General features: G+C 37.6%; 1 protein-coding gene across 2 annotated transcripts in view; it reads right to left on the bottom strand.

Moving 5' to 3' along the window:
• The window catches only part of LRRC4C (leucine rich repeat containing 4C), a 387,426-nt gene that overhangs the window by 159,895 nt on the left and 209,513 nt on the right, over window positions 1-18,018 (bottom strand). For both annotated transcript variants that reach the window (XM_012725671.1, XM_012725673.1), the window contains exon 2: window positions 14,686-14,780. The gene's annotated coding sequence lies outside the window, so the exon portion shown is untranslated. The remainder of the gene's footprint in view (window positions 1-14,685; window positions 14,781-18,018) is intronic.

Raw genomic sequence — 18,018 nt, 5'->3', positions numbered from 1 at the left:
TTTGCTTGTTTGTTTGTGCATATACTACACATGTCTGATATTCTATTTATACTCAATATAATAAGCACTTCCTAAAAACAAAGTTCTCTGAATGCATCAAGAAGTATGCCTAGGGGTTCTGGGGGGCGGGTGGGGGGGCAGATGGGTGCATAAACTTATGCCTGACTTATACATCAGGAGGTATGACCGGGAATGCCTGGGGGGCCATTGACTGATGACTAAGAAGGACCCCAGAAGCTGATCAGCAGAATGCCTTATTGACAAGATTGAAATCCTGACTGGGGAGTCAGGGCTGGATCTACGAAACCAAGTTATAAGCAGATGAGAGGTACAGTTTCAATCTTCCTCTGCTTCTTCTACTTTTCCCTCTCTTCTTCTACTTCCTCATATGATGAATGCTGTATGGCTAGTTTATCAATAAAAAGGCCAGGATCTTGCTCTCAAGTAGCTTCCTGCATTATGCAGCCTGCCCCATGAATCCCATCTCTGTCAGTGAGGTGTTGCAACATCGGAACAGGGAAAGGCTACCTTTGTATAACTGTCTTTGGAGTTGTTTTGGTATCGGCTGCAAGTTGTGGCTGGGCCTTTAACGCAGGCTTGGGTGAGATAAGCAATTCCTGAACATCAAGCGTGATGTTTCCACTGGCTGACTAGCAAAAATGACGAGAGTAAGGGGAATATATTGGGTTTGCTCTATTTAATTAAATTTACAGCAAAACCCAATACCAATCAATGATTTTTTACTATATGTTTTTAAATATGACTTCCTCTCATTTTTATTTACTGTTATTTTAAAATATAACTATCTGGCAAATACATATTTGGAAGCATACTGTGGAGCCACTGTATATTTATTTACTTCAGTAACATGATGGTGCCCTGGTTTGGGACCCACTAGGCTGAGGTCTTTGATGATACTCTTAGATTTTATCCTTTTAACAACATATGTCTCCCTGGAAAAGTGCATTCATCAAGAAAGAAAGTGATGATTAATATTATCATCCAATCTTTCATTAAACAATTGTGTAAAATGATATATTATTTAAAAAAGGAAAAAAAAATGTGTCAAACTCTACCTGCAGAAAAAGCTTCCAAAGTTTCCAACTATAACTTTTTGTTTAAGCTACCTCTTAAAAATTACTTGCTCAACTGTCCCTTCCCCAGCAAAATATACCACTGAAAAAATGTTTAGAACCAAATGGCCAGCATAACTCACCATTGATGATGTTTCTAGAACCTTCACATGCAGACCTACAGACTTGGGGGAGGCTGCTCTCCATAGGTCACTCATGGGTCTCGGGACCGGGCCTTCAGGATGTCTATCACTACAAGCCAAGCCATAAACTCAGCTTCTGGTCAGTCACAGATGTGGCATGTGTAGCTACGTGTCACAGGGTTTCAAGTGGAAGCGACATGGAAGTCATAACATGCAGGCAAGCGGAGCCAGGGCCTGACACATGTTCATAGGAAATATTACCTGATGAATCTAAGGTAGGATTAGTTTCCCTTGGTAGCTTTACCATCATCTCTACCCCCAAGAGTAACCTTTCAGACTGCAGAACTTATGTGAAAGGTCAGACCCACCCATCTTAATGCATCAGTAATTGCCAACAGCTTCATAATGCTGCACTGTAACCTGTTACACCACCAGAGAGGGGCCCCATGCCATGCTTTAATTTCTTCAGAACACCTGCCTCATCATCACTATTTGTGGAGAGATTGTTGTCTCTCTAAAGAAATACAGAAGCCTTACTTTTCTTGTTCATGGCTATCTAGTCTATGCATAGAATGCACAGCAAAGACACTGAATTCAAATGTGTGAAAGGAGAGCTTAAATAACAAAAGTTAGATTTGGAAGCTTAAATAACAAAAGTTAGATCTGGCAGCAAAATATACAATATGGATATGGGGGAAAGTTAGGTATCTGAAAAGACATGTCACTCCCAGATTATTCTGTGCTTTACTCTTAGATTGGGTCTCATTGATTTTCATTATATTATTTCATATACAAAGTGGGGGCTATTCTTCTAACTAAAAGCTAAAAGCTGGGGCAACTTATGTTTGAATATTGTTCCATTCCACTGTTTTCTAGATCTGTGACCTTGGGTCTGTCTCAAACTCTACACTCCCCAGAGCTCATCTATGGGGGGGGTGTGTGGTGGGGGCATATATCGATCTCACAGTGTTAGTGAAATTGAAATGAAACATACATGTATAACAGCCGAGTTTCTGACATGTAATTAGCACTCTTAGAATTAATGCTATGTGTGATTATTAACAAGTTTAATATGTCAAATTTCAATTACTACGAGGTTCTCATTTTTACCTTCCACAGACTTTTGCTTGACCAGACAGCTAATTTTGTAGCTATCCTTAAATGAAGTAGCAAATGTGATAAAGAAAACATAACCTCAGTCTACACGATTTGGGAAAACCAGAATAACTGATTACAGGTCCACTTATCTATATAAATATATAGCAAAATGAATGTTGAACTGTGTTTGGAAACATATTAAAGAAAATATCATTTTGTCCTTATCTTTCCTATAAAGATTTAGTTACTTGATCTTTTAAAAGGTCAAACATTTTTTTTCCATTTCTCAAGAACATCTAAAATGTTGGTGTGACCATGAGCTAATTGCTTTACTTTTCTATGTCTCAGTTTATCTGTTTTATTTTTTAAATATTTATTTATTTATTCATACAGAACTGGGGTACAGGCCAGAGATGTGGAGGGTGAGAGGATTCACCAGAGACAGAGTGGGGAGCAGAACAGGCAGATCACGAAGTACACTGCTGAGGGGAGCAGCCAGCGGGGCAGGAGAGGTCTGCCTGGATCTCCTCCAGAGCAGGCGGGAATTGAACTCATGTGGACGTGGCTTAAGCTTCTTCATGCTGTGCTTTAACCCGCTGTGCCACCAGGGAGGGCCCTGGTTTATCTGTTTTAAGTTAGTATTATAATACCTAGTACAACAGTTGATGGCTTCATGGTAATAAGGTGAAATTAGTTTCTTATGTTCAAAACCTTAGTCACCTTCACAACTCCCTTTGACACATACCAATTCATTCATTCATTCATTCATTCATTCATTCATTCATTCATTCATTCATTCATTCTCTAGACCACCTATTAGTAGCATTTGCTTTTGTGGGTATCCTCCATCCTGCTTTCACTCCACTGCAGTGTCTAAACTCACCGCCCAAGTTACAGATCATTTTCTTCCTTTCTGGCCTTCAGCTCCCAAAAGAAGCCCACTGGAAACAGGGAGAGGGGTGAAAGCACTTGTCACTCAAGTAGCAGGATGGGAACAAGAGGGGTGAAACAGGAAACAGGAAACAGGGAGAAAGCATTTGTCACTCAAGAAGTAGGGTGGGAACACAGACTGAGCGCTTACTATATGTCAGGCACTGTGCTAAGCCCTCCAGATGCACCGTCGTGCCTGCATTCAGAGAATCTCATTAGCTACTTGATCATACTCTCATTCCTTATTGTCAGGTGGCCCTAACCTTGCCATGCCATTTACTGTTCAATGATCTCAGGCAAGATATATCATCTCAAAAGACTTCACTTTCCTCATTTTTTTAGATAGAGAATATAATAGTGCACCCTCGTTAGGTGATTGTAGGAGTTTTAATTTGCAGTGCAATGGGTATTCTGGGTCAGGCAATTCTGTGGGGAGATGCTCTGAGCACTGCAGGATGTTTAGCAGCATCCCTGGCCTCTACCACTAGATGGCAGTATCACTCTCCCTTCTCCCACCTCAACTGTCCCTCTTGAACACCCCTCCCTTCTCCATTTTGAAGATGGAGATGACTCCAGACATCCCACAGTCACCCCCTTAGCATAAACACATGGGAAACTACCAGGATATTGAGATGCTAGGCATAATTTGTTGCTTTCAGTCACTTAAGTCTTGGGACTTTCCTCTATATTCTCTGTCCTACAGCTTAATCAGAGGTCTTCAAACTCCAAGATGAGCTGCCTGGGCTACCTTGCTTACTGCCTTTCCAATTCTTTGCAACACTTTTCTACCTTACTTCTGCCTTGAAATTCTTACCCATCTGCCAGAATATTTCTCCTGCAGAAGTTTCCCCTAGTTCTTTCCAACTGAACATTTCTCCCACCTCATACTTTTTGCCAATATTCTTGTACTTCCCTGGTAACCTTTATACCTCCCTTCTGTGTGACTGACAACCCCCTGGGAATGAGATTCTTGTATTTTTAGTCACTTTAGAAGGCGGCCGGTTTTCTGACATGTATTACTCACTCATTAAACAATTGTTAAATTGAATTTAGAACACAGAAAAAGTGAATGACATATTATAAGGCAATGACAAATGGTAAAAGAAAAAAGATAAAAAAATAAAATATTATTTAGTTCCTTGTTGAAATAATCAGATAATTGAACCAATGGAGGTTTATTGTTTAAATAATTCATGCAATTGCCTTAGTTTTCTGCTTCTTTCTGCACATGTAGAAACAGCTGAGGAAGAATTATAGTTGTCATTTGAAAACTATTAAGTGATTTGCCTACTGATGGAATCCATTTCTTCTGCTAGAAGCAGAATTTATCAAATAAAGGAGGTACAAGCAAATCAACATTCTTGTTTTATTAATCAAGAGGGAGGGCCTAGGAGCCAAATGCCAGTGTAGAGTGATGCCAGTCCAGGTGAAATGTTACCTTTTCCCACTGTCACCTGTTGTCATAGAATAAAAAGCACCCAGCTGCACCCTACCACCCCCTCCTCTCAAACACAATACATGGTTGTGATAATAGGTGAAATCCCCCGCTTTATAAGAGTTTGAAAACTAGACAGTTAAATGAAACGATCTTCGAATTGGAAAACATAGCATAACCTCTCAGCTTCACCACTTAAAAGTTTTGTGACTGTGTTTGGCTGAATATTGGCCTCCAAAAGATGTGCACACCCTAAACCCCAGAATCTGGGAATATGCCACCTTATGTGGTTAAGAGGAACCTTATAGATCCTGAGATGGTGAAATTATCCCAATGGGGCCATTGGGGCCAAATTAGTCAAACAGATGATAAGAAGAAGATAGCAGACTCACAGGCAGAGAGAACAACTTAAAGAGGTCACACTGCTGGCTTTGAACATGGGAGAAAGGGCCACAAATATCATCACAGGTTACAGTCCCAATTATTTATTGCTACATGCCTAGCAGAATAACTAGTATACAAAATAATTGGTGAGGATATGGTGGAACTAGAACTCTGATGCACTGCTGGTAGGAATATAAAGTGTTACCAGTTTGAAAATTGATTTTTCATGTGACCCAGACATTCTAGTTTGGTATTGTGCAAAAGAAGTTAAAGCACACATTCATACAAAGCTGTGTATACCAACAGTCATAGCAGCTTTATCTGCAATAGTCAAAATGTGGAAATGATACAAATACATATAACACCTAAGTTAGTAAGCAAAATATAGCCTATCCATATAATGGAATTATAGTCTTCAGGGAAAACAAAGACTTTCTGCACATGCATTTACATAGAGGAATATGAGACATATGCTGGTGTGAAAAATTTTGGACAAAAGGAAGTACATACTATGTGATGCCTTTTATATAAAACTCCAATAAATGAAAGACAGGCTGTAGCAACAGAATAAGACTAGGTGTGGTTTAAGATCAAGGCAGGGGAGTAGGGTCAGGACAGAAGGAAGTCATGGGAAATTAGAGAAACTTTAGGGGAAGATGGATAAGTTTATTATCTTTTGAATGTGGTGATGGTTTCAAAAGCCTTTAGATATATCAAGACTTCAAATATGTCTAATTTATTATATACCAATTACACTTCAGTTGTGTGTGTGTGGAGGGGTTTAGAGAGGTTGGGAATTAAAGGGAAGGGAGAACATATATGGGTAAATTCAAGGAACAGCACAGAGATATCTACCTGGGCACAATAACTACACTTATGTGTCTGCAACATAGAGATAAAGACTAATAGCAAAGTAGTTACGAGAGCAGAGTTCTAAACCAGGAGGCCCAAGGTTTAAATCTTAACTTTCCTTGGAAGGTTAACTCTTTTTTCTCAGTTTCCCCATGTAAGAAATGAGAATGCAATAGTACGAACTTCAGAGGATGGTTTTGATGGTGAAATATGCATAAAGATAATATATGCCAAGTTAATTTATGAAAAACATATGTCACATGAAAACATGACATGATTAACATAATAATGTTGATTATTCTTGCTATCATTTTTGGACAACCTTACAGCAACATAACTCATAGAACATGCAGTTCACATCTTTAAATGTGGTTTTTAGCTTGTTCGCATGACCTGACCATCACCATTCTCATTTTAGAACCGATTGCACCTCATAAAACCCCCTCTCTACCCATCTCCTAACCTACTCCTACCCTGACTTAGGCAGCAGTTAATCTACTTCTACTTTCACAGGTTTGCTTCTCTATATTCAAATTTACATGTAACTATCTTCATAGGCAACACTCGGTAGAGCTGGAACTATTACCTTCATAGTCTTTTGTGTCTACTACCTCATTCAGTATAATGTTTTCAAGTTCGACCATACCATAGCATACATCAGCACTTCATTCCTTTTTATTCTCAGAGAATAGTTCATCATGTGGACACACCACTGCTTATTCTGGTGATTATTATTGTAAGATAGACAGAAATGGAGGGAGAAGGAAGGAACAGAGGCGTGAGCCCCAGCAACCCAGGAACAGCAGGATATGTTATTTGACTAGAGAAGGAAAGGTGGTAGGAAAAGGAAGCTGTAAATTTCAAGGACATGTGGCAGAAATTCATTTGCTTCCCTACGGCTGTCTCTGCCTGGAGTCCAAAGAATAGCAGGTGACTCATTCATTCTATACAGAGACAATCTAAATGCAGAAGAAATTCCTGCTTTCTTACTCACTAGTCCTATTAGCAAGGGCAAGTCATTTAGCTCCATGAAATGTCAGTTTCCTCAAATCATGTCACCACCCTCTGTTCATCCCATCCAGCCCTGGGCTTACCCTACAGACCGCCTGTGGGGACTACATACCTCTGCAGGTGTAAGTATTTTATTAACCAGAGCTAATAAGCTCTAGTTAAATAACTTTTTTTTTTAAGTACAGAGTGGATTCAATAGTGCAGTAGAATAGAGACACTGAAATATTTTCTGATGAGTTTTATTTTTTTTTTTATTTATTTATTTTTTTTAAGGAATTGATGGATAAGAAAAGAACAAATTCCCCAGCTGGCTATCACTGTTACTTGAAAATGGACCATAGCAAGCTGAGGCTATAGTTGGCAAGACATGCTCTATTCATCACTGTAGTACATCAATTGCCATAGCTGGTGGGATATGGCGATGTTTCTACTAATCTATTTTACTGTAGCAAAAACCAAATTGTATATGATAGCCATCTCAAGAAAACAATAAAGACATATCATCAGTATTAACATCCATTTCATTTAATGAAGAGCTATTATGTGAATGAAAAGTCCTTTGCATGCATTGACTCCCAGAGATCAACATTTTGTAAAGAATCTCAAGGCAAGTTAGGTTTCCAAGTTTAAAAGATTTAAAATTTTAAACTTAGACTACAAGAACAAAATAGTGGTTAGCATAGGAAAGTGGGAAGGGATTGGGTAAATGAGGCAAAATGGCTCCTTTGGGAAAGGTGCAGGATAGAAACTAGACCTCTTAAACATAATGCAGTACAGACAGAGGCAGATTCATAATGTTGTATATCTGAATCTTATATAGTGTTATAAAGCAAGTTACTGAAAGAAAAAAAAGTAAAAGAAAAGACCTTTTTGCAAAGCTGTGATTTTAACGCTAGCTTGATAGACAGGTTTTAAAAAGATTTTGGTTTGCTTTTAAATATTAGAATTAATTATGATAACTCCACATTATTTCATATCCAAGCACTTTAGATTCTAAAGAAGTTTCTGGAGGGGGTGTTTGGTTTAGAAATGCCCTGGAAAACAGATGTTAATTATGATAAAAAAAATATATTTATTTATACATATAGAACTGGGGAGCAGGCCAGAGCTGCAGGGTGGTGACAGGATTCACCAGAAAGAGAGGGGAGCAGAACAGGCAGATTTGACAAAGTACACTCTGAGCGGAGCAGCAGGTGAGATAGGAGAGCGCTGCTGTGCCATGTGGATCACTCTGGGGCCAGGGACCCTACTTACACTAAAGTGGCTGCAGCCAGCTTGCAGTGCTGCGTTTTAACCCCCTGTGCCACCAGGGAGGGTCATGAATTCTTATTTTTGAGCTATCCAAAGTCCAGTCGTGCCTGTGTGTCATTATCTCATCAAAAACAGAGAATGTTTCCAAATTTCACTCTACTGTAGTTTATCACTTTTTTCTAAAACTTTTCAAAACTCAACTGATCTTCTGTGATTGAGACAGAAGCCACACAGACATTCTGTTAATATCTTCAGTGTGATTGATATTTCTCTCCCGCAAGATGTGCAAGATAGCATATGCGTATACGTGGGCAAGCGTATATATCTTTATGTTAATGTGCATCTGTTCTGCTCATCTACACCATACACTATTAAGATATTAAACTCTTCGAGCCAGTTTTTGCTTCCTTCCACAGAAAAGAACATTAACTTACCTTAGCAACCTCAGCAACTAACTCTGTGGCAAAATGTATATATTCAATAAATATTTAGTGAGTTTGTGAGGGAGAGGTCAAGGATGACAGTGACAACTTCAAAGGAAAATCTCTCTTCATGCACACACAGATAAAATAAGATCATGTAAAACATGAATGTAAATTGTTCGCCTCCTCAGATATTTTACTTAAAAAAATTAAAAAATTAACTTAAAAAATTCTCTTGCAGTAGCATTGTTTTATGAAATTGTGATTTAGGGGAATAGTTTCTCACTGCCTCACCTCTATTTTGCCACACCATAACTATCACCAAAGTGCCCATAGTCCTCCATCATAGACCATCCCCAATGGACCCCCCACAAACACACTTTATTCCCATTACCACCTTACCCTCAATTCTGCAAGCATTTCTTTAATCGTTCCTAGCTGGAATGCACTGTGGAAAAGTTGACATGTGGAAGGTCATTTTCATGTTACGCCTGTTTTCCAGTTGGTTACTACTTACCAAATATACCACATTTGGTATACCATGCTACCTTCTTTTGGACATTTTTCAATTTGAAAGCTATGGAGTTCATTGATATTTCATACTTTATCATGCTTGCTTCCCTGGGTAAGACCAAAGAAGAATACTAAAGTTGAATGACGGCATTCTAACACAATGAGACCCTTCTTTCGTTATTAAAGAATCTTAAAAAAGTCAAAATTCTGCATCCTTGTGACTCTTGCTTGTTTATATTAACGGTCAGCCTCTTTGAAATTATTACTGTTACTTAAAACAACAGTCACCATAAAAAAAAAAACATAATGAGTTCTGTTCTGTACAAAGTCAGAAAAGCTGTTGATGTCTAAGAGATTTGAATCACACTGCCAGGATTTTAATTTCATATTTACCTCCTTTCTAACTGTCTGATATCAAATAAAGGATTCAATTTTTCTCTTTATCTTTGACATGAAAAGAGAAAGGATGCCATGAGTATTTACTGAGATAATTCACGTGAACAGGCTTATTTCCTATGTAAGAACTAAGATGGTTCTTTCTCCATTGTTATCTGCTGTTTTTATGATACTGTTATTAGTAGATGCCTCCATGAACAGAACCATTCAGAACTGATATGAAGATATTCCTAACTTTCCATGGCCCCAACCTAGATCCATGGAAGAATGCTAAGTGGGGACCAATGTCCAACGGACCCAAAGAGGATTAATAATCTGTTGTGATTAAGAACCCTGTCAGTCCTCCCTGGTGGGCCAACAGGTAAGGACTCAGTTCTACAAGCCAGCAGTAGCCCCTTCAGTGTGACTTCAATCCCGGTCCCGGAGGTGATCCACATGGTGTGACAGACCTCTCCTGACCTGCCTGCTGCTCCCCTCAGCAGTGTACTTCGTTGATTTGCCTGTTCTGCTCCCCACTCCATCTCTGGTGAATCCTCTCACCACCACCACCACCTCTGGCCTGTACCCCAATTCTGTATGAATAAATAAATCTTAAACAAAAAAAAGAACCCTGTCTATGTATTTAGATAAACAGTATCATCACTAATAATGTTAGTGCTTTATCATATTAATTGGCCATATTATAGAGTGTTCTGTTTGGGGTACTTAGGTTGTTTCTAACACATCGCAACTATTTACAATACTCTGGTGATCATGCATGCATATATATCATTAATTGTTTTTCCACTGATTTCTTTATAATACATCTTAAAGTAGATAATTTGAGGCCAAGAACAGGTATATTTCACAGACTTTTGATAACATGGCATACTGGTTTCCAAAGGGTTATGGCAAGTCATATTCTCAACAACAACTTAAAAGTGTTCGTTCTCTATATTCTTGTCACTGCAGGGTGTTTTAATTTACTTTTTTTAATTTAAAGAGTATGGAGGAGGAATCCCATCAGGTTTGAGATCTCCCTGGGAACAGTAACATCAGATTGATGGTACAATGATTTATTAACCAGCTCCTGAGTCATGGGAATATGGGAATTTTTTTCTATTACCAAGAACTCTATGAATCAGACCTAATAACTATTTCAGGCTTTACCAATACAGCTACATTTCGGAGAGTCCAAAGTGAAAAAAAAGCTATAAATTTTTTATCAAAAAAATTCCCAGGGATGTGATAACAGCAAATATCCTTTTAGTTTTCCTTAGATTGGGGCAATAACATTGTTTCACTTGAAATTATGTATCTCATTTTAGACTCTGGGGGACCTAATTTATAGATGTATTTCTAGAAATAAGTGGGACTCTACTTGTTCCTAAATAAAAATGGCTATCACAAAGGAACAACCTCTATTAGTTAACCATGTAGATTTTACTTTTTGTATATGAATCACAAATCTTACAAAGTTATTTGAAACTTTATATGTTCCATTCTGTTGCTCTGTCCATTGAAGCACCTGTCAGAAAATGATGATTCACAGTCCTTTTATTAGCAAGGAGAGATAAGAAATAAACTTAAGTGTAGATTGGACTGATTCCTATAAGATAACAATTTTCAGTAGGTGAATAAATTATGTGCTTGCTTATATAAAAGAGGAAGAGCTGTGCTAATTAATCAAAGGAAGGCTTGTATCTTCTGATCTATTCCAGGACTGTAATGTATTTGCAAAAGGTTTCTGGACATATCCCTGACTATTAAATGTTATCCATTTATGTTACTAACTCAAAGTGTGATTAGAAACTACACAATTCTTAAGGCAAAATTAAAGTTAAGATGTCCTTACAGTGATCTGATTTTATTTTGCTGTGATTCCTGGGTGCCCAGAAACCAGACCTGAATTCTAAGATAAATTATTTAGGATAGATATACCAGTTATAGATTTCTCTTAATTTACTTGTATTTTTAAATTTTTGTTTGTTTCCTAATATGCTAGGAGAGTAATGTTATAAAGCCTTTGGTGAATATGGGGAAAGGAAGGAATCTGTCATTGACTCATCCCCAAAAGATGGGTAAACAAAAAATAGAGTCATACATTCCTTATTAATCTATCTATTAATGATTTATTCAACCTGTAAATATCAACAATGAGTACATCGTTGGAGGAATTATGAGGTCTTAAAAGGGGAGTCGAAATTAGGATTTGTATTTGTTTCTTCCTGGAGAAGGAAATCCTATTGACCTAAAAGCAGTTAATCCTTCTTTAAAGATATTTGCTTTCTGAAGAATTTCCAGTTTGGTTCTCCTAGAGGAAGTCCCAGACTTTCTATTTCTTAACTATTACTTTTCCCTCTTCCAGCGTAATATATATATATATGTATGTACACACACACACACACACACACACACAACTTTGGGAGGCTAATTAATTTTCCTTTGCTGAATAATTTTACTTTCCCCAGGATCTAATTATACCTGGGTAGCTATTCTAACATCCCAGTAAAAGGAAGCTTGAACTTCCACAGCTGAGAATGAGCTACACATTTATTTTGTTTATCTACAAGGTAGCCAAGTCAGTCCACTACAAGATTTTCAGAACTGATCTAATCAAGGTACCCTGCTTTGTCATACTAGATTTTGAGATAAAGAGCAATAAAACCCCCTGAGGATGAGAAGCAGCTTCTGTTCATGCCTAAGTCCTTCTCTTTTTTTCCTAATTGAGGAAAGATATGCATGCCCTAAATTTCTGTCTATTTTTCTAATTGAGGAATCAATTATTATACCCTTCTTTATGACCTAGAAGAATGTAATTTGGGCAGTCTTATCCAGTCATAGATTTACAAGTGAGCATGTCCTCCCAAAGAGTCTCTTCTTTACTCTTGAAGCAAGGGAGAGATAACTCCTTCATGTGTACCATGTACAGTTCCTTCTACCTTCCTTGATGTCCCAGGTCCCTACATACATGACAATCACCCCAGCTTGCTCCATTATTCTTCAGAATTTATAACCACGTCATTTCCAGGTAAATTACCCATACCTACATTATTAAATTTTGGCTTTTCTTCAACTATTCTATCTGATGTTACTGATTGGGAGGGGGGGGCCCTTCCCTCTGTATCCTGACACTCTTCAGTTCACACTTCACCGATAACAGTGACCTTGTCAAGCAAGTTCCTCCATGTGTGAATAGTGGCCATCATTCCTGTTTCAAGCCATTCTGCCTCTTCCATTCACCATGGAAATGTCTTTCATTTATTCTACATGTCCTTCCCAAAGAAGGGGACTATGTGCTCCTTTCCTTTTATCGTCTATGGCTTCATTAGTCCAAGTATGATTTTAAAGATCTCATTACCAAGAATGGAACACTGTGTTGCTTTTTTTGGTTAAATGCGGCTATATTTTAAATCTATAGTGTTTGTTTTCCATACTTGAATGGGATAGAGAAAAACAAAACAAAAAACCCAGAATCTCTTTAAAATATCAGCATAAATTTATTTATGTTCCCTACAGGAACACTTGGGGATAAGAAATAATCCTTTCCTTTAAAAATGAACACAAGATATGATCAAGACCTTTATAGCTTTAATTATACCTTCAAGCTTGCACAAGTGTAAGTTTTGAGTGTCAAATTTGAAAGGATGATCAATCTAGTAGTACCTTGACATTCTTAAATGATATACCCAAGAGGTCTGTGCTATAATCAACTTTCTAAATGTTACTGTAGCCTGTTCCTTTTTATAGATTATTCATGTTAACAGGTGATTTACCATCTACACCACAAAGGCAAGCATTAAATAATATCAAAATAGGTCCTTTCAATGATTATAGTGCTAGCTCATTTTATGATGATTACTTTTGTTTGATACGCATTCATGATGCTGAGATAAAGCCAGATACTGCCCAGTTAAAGAAGTCAAAATTGTCTATTCCACTTGCAACAGCACTATGACCACAGAGAGGGCAAAGCACCAGAATTTCACCAAATGGTATGATCAAGGCAAATCCAAATGTCTCTTATGTTATCTTGAATCTCAAATAAAGATACACAAATATAAAAGCAACATGGTTCACTTATTCTAGAGGTATTTTCCCCTGGAAAGTATTACATAAATCCTGCTACCAGCCCTTTTTACAGGAGTTTGATTGGATTACAGATCAGCATTAAGAGCTGACTTTTATTCAAGCTGATAGTTCTTTTTCTATCGCTGCCATACATTCTCTTTTCTTATTTAATTTCTACTTACAAATAAACCCAGGTGACACAGATAATTTATTCAATTACAATGATGACTTCCCATTGAAATAGTACACTGAGTCAGCTAAGCTTAATTACTACCTCGAAAAACTGGTACTTCCACATCTTTACAGAATGATAATATGCCTGAAAAGTTAAAATTTACTATATTTAATGAAAAATTTAAAAAGTAGCTAAAACCATAAATGCCAGTGATCTACTATACAGTTGTTTGCTCCCTGAAAATAACAGCTAGAATAGCCACTTTCAGTCTGAAAATACATGAATCTGGCTTGCTTCTCAAAGCAGAAGAAAGATATTAGTGATATGGCTGTTTTCACTACCAAGAAGGAATCCTCTTTGCATGCTTTTAGGGCAAGACAACTGTGACATAGCCTCTATAATATCCTCCCTCCCATTGGCAGGGCAATCCTATTCTTTACAGTTACTAGGAAAGGATACTTATTTGTGTGTTTCTGTTTTTTTTTTTTTCCATATGAAGGAAAATACACTATGGTAGCAGTCATGACTTCTCTTTTCTCCTTTAACTCTTTCCTCTCCTTAGTCAATAACGTTGCTTACCTGATTGGTGAACTTGAGAGCAAAACTATGTCAGTTACAACAGACTGTTCACAAGAAGGTGAATTCAAGTGTACCAGAACATACTGAAAAATTGACAGAGTAGATAGTTGTGTGTGTGTGATCTGCAATTGCCTAGTACTTCCTGGGATTGGATGGGTGAATCTGTCTAATGCTAGGGTTAAATGTTAGGAAGTCTATATTTGCCACACACTAAAACAACATTCTGAGATATCAGAGAAATTAGCTGCATCATTGATGAAATTGTTAGCTGGCTCTTCATTCATTTATCCTTTTGATTTAAGAAACCTCACTTTATTCTGAACTTAGTCATAGCTGAAGCCAAGAGAACAGTTTAGTGGAGCTTGGAACTTACTTTCTCAAAACTTATCCAAAAGGTCCTGGTCTTCCTGAGAAAATCCAAAGAAGTTATGGAAGTATTCCAGATTTCCAGATGTTGTTATTTTATACCTGCAGAAAGACAACACAAATATCCTATTTAAAAACCATAGTGTAAAAATGACAACGTCAGGGTTAGAGATTTCTGCCTGCTACACCGCCCCAACAGAGTTTAGCTTTTCAAAGTTACATAATATTCATATTTATAATACATATTAGAATATATTTGCTTCAGTTTACCCATTGTAAACTCACTAGTCTTTCTGATGTCAATGTTCCATGTACTTTAAACAGGTCACATGCATTTATATATATATATATATGTGTGTGTGTGTGTGTGTGTGTGTGTGTGTGTGTATATATATATATATATATATATAAACTTTATATAATAAACTTGAGTGATCTTATACTTCTGACATAACCAAAAAACAATATCGATAATTGCCCATTTATTTAATCCTAATAGCCAAGTGGACATATTGCTAGAAATATATACTATAATTCATAAAATTCTCAATGTTATATACCAACAAAGAAGGAAAATAAATATAGGCATTAGACTGAGAATCAGAATGGGATTCAGCTCATTACCCTATCATAATTAGCCAGGCAACTTTGGGCAGGTATCCAAACCTCACTGAATCTAAATTTCCCAACATAGAAAATGAAGGACTTTTCACAAAATTACCTCTAGGCCCCTTCTAGCTTTCAAATTATTTGAAAAGGGAAGTTAATTTCCTTCTAAGGATAGTTTGATGATAGTAGAAGAGTCAAAAAGAATGTGTGGCATCAAAACTCTCTCATGTTTAGATAAAGCCCAAATTTTTTTTTATCTCTCTTGCTACACATTAATTATTTGTCAGTAAATGATATTAAGGTGGCCATAAACAATTTCAGGTTCACCTAGTGATTTGCAAAATAGCAATGATACTTCATGGAATTTATTAAATTTAGTTCTTAGTTTATATAATTTATAATATACTAGAGTATAAAATTCTGAAGTTCTGAAGGAGTTGAAGAAACTATAGGTAACTTGTAAGACAGTTCACAGAACTTGGCATTATGGTATGCCTGTTCATTTATCCTCAAGTATTTTCTAAAAAAAAAAACTATTTCTGGGAGAGTTTTTCCCATCTAATCAGGGTCCTCATAGCATTGTCTGACATAAGAAATAAAACTTCTAAAACTGGCCCTCCCTGGTGGTGCAGCGGGTTAAAGCACAGCACTGAGAATCTAAAGCCACTTCCGCATGAGTTCAATTCCCGCCTGCCCGGAGTTGACCAGATGGTGTGGCAGACCTCTCCTGACTGGCCCGCTGCTCCCCTCAGCAGTGTACTTTGTCGATCTGCCTGTTCTGCTCTGCACTCTGTCTCTGGTGAAGCCTCTCACTGCCCCTGAGCCTCTGGCCTGTACCCCAGTTCTGTATGCACAAATAAATAAATCTTTAAAAAAAATTCTAAATCTGAGAATCGTGTGGTAACGGAAATACTACTAACAATAATAGTATTTCAAATCTTTTTCTTGAGGAAACAATGGTTGAAAATACTATGTAAGTGTCAGGAGTACAGATTCACAGCTCAGCAAAGGTATATACTACAGCACACACAGCACAAAAGGTCTAGCTACTGTCTACCATCATTCAGTGGACAGATGCTCCTCTCAACTGCCCACCCCATCTCCTCTACTTACAAGAATAAGTTAAAACTCACACATCATATTTTTCTGTTGTTGTTACTAAAATAATGGAGACTAATTTAAGGCTGTCCTATATTTCAGACACCAGCCTAAACACTCCACATTATTTTATAAATTAAACCCTATAACTACTCCGAAACATTGGAATCATTCTCATGTTAAAGAAGAAACTGAGGCAAGAGTCAGTTGTCACAAATGGCAAGTGGCATTAGCATGTCTGATCATTCCAGAACTCATACTCCTTCCTTTGTTTTACCTCATGGCCCTAAAATGCTTGTTGGCTTCACTAGTCCAGTAAATATCAATTTCAATAAATGTTATCAAATTCCTATCATCTGGGCTTCTGAATGCTTCAGCGAATATCCATCTTTTGATACATGGAGACCTTGTCTGGCTTCTCTCCTGAGTTGTGAATTTTGTATTTAACTTCTATATTCAGAGGAACAACATACAGCTTTGTTCAGCTTGTATCCTGGATTTTCTTCCTGGTGTTTAGCATGTTTCAAAGAACTGTTTTGTTAGCAATGCTTTGTGCACAATCTCATATAGAGAATTGAGCTGGTGGAGCTGTCTGTAGAAGTGTCCCAGGCATGTGAAGAAGCACTATGGTGGGTGGTTGTGAAAAGAAGGAGGCAGAGGTTTTTTTTATCAGAACAAAGTGAATCATATCATTACACAGATTCATAGAATGTGGGGCTGGCTGATGGTTCACTAATCAAATGAAAGTTCACAGTGGGTGGGTGAAACAAGTAAGGTACAAGGTGTTCACAATCTAGAAACCAAGTTTCTAGATTTCACCCACCAACCCAGTTTCTCAAGAGTATCATCAAGTCTTAGCTGTATCTCTTTTTAAAAACATCTCTTTTTGAAGAAAACACTACTCTAGGCTTGTGCATGCCAACTGCATTATGCAGTTTAAGGCCCAAGAGAACAGTGGTTGCACAATTGATGTAGATGTCAGAAAATACTGAATTTGGCCTTTCCTTGAGGCACAGTGGATTGGAGTGCAGAGCTGCGAAGTTGGGTATGGCTGCTTCAGTGTGGGTTCAATCCCTGGCCCAGAGGTGACCCACATGGTATGGCAGACCTCTCCTGACCTGCCCGCTGCTCCCCTCAGCAGTGTACTTCATCAATCTGCCTATTCTGCTCTCCACTCTGCCTCTAGTGAATCCTCTCACTGCCCCTGAGCCTCTGGCCTGTACCCCAGTTCTGTATGCACAAATAAATAAATCTTTAAAAAAAATTCTAAATCTGAGAATCGTGTGGTAACGGAAATACTACTAACAATAATAGTATTTCAAATCTTTTTCTTGAGGAAACAATGGTTGAAAATACTATGTAAGTGTCAGGAGTACAGATTCACAGCTCAGCAAAGGTATATACTACAGCACACACAGCACAAAAGGTCTAGCTACTGTCTACCATCATTCAGTGGACAGATGCTCCTCTCAACTGCCCACCCCATCTCCTCTACTTACAAGAATAAGTTAAAACTCACACATCATATTTTTCTGTTGTTGTTACTAAAATAATGGAGACTAATTTAAGGCTGTCCTATATTTCAGACACCAGCCTAAACACTCCACATTATTTTATAAATTAAACCCTATAA

The sequence above is a fragment of the Condylura cristata genome, unplaced genomic scaffold, assembly GCF_000260355.1.
Source record: "Condylura cristata isolate star-nosed mole 26May11 unplaced genomic scaffold, ConCri1.0 scaffold00015, whole genome shotgun sequence".
Taxonomy (NCBI): Eukaryota; Metazoa; Chordata; class Mammalia; order Eulipotyphla; family Talpidae; genus Condylura; species Condylura cristata.
The sequence above is the reverse complement of the archived record's forward strand: the minus strand, read 5'-3'. Positions and strand labels throughout refer to the sequence as shown.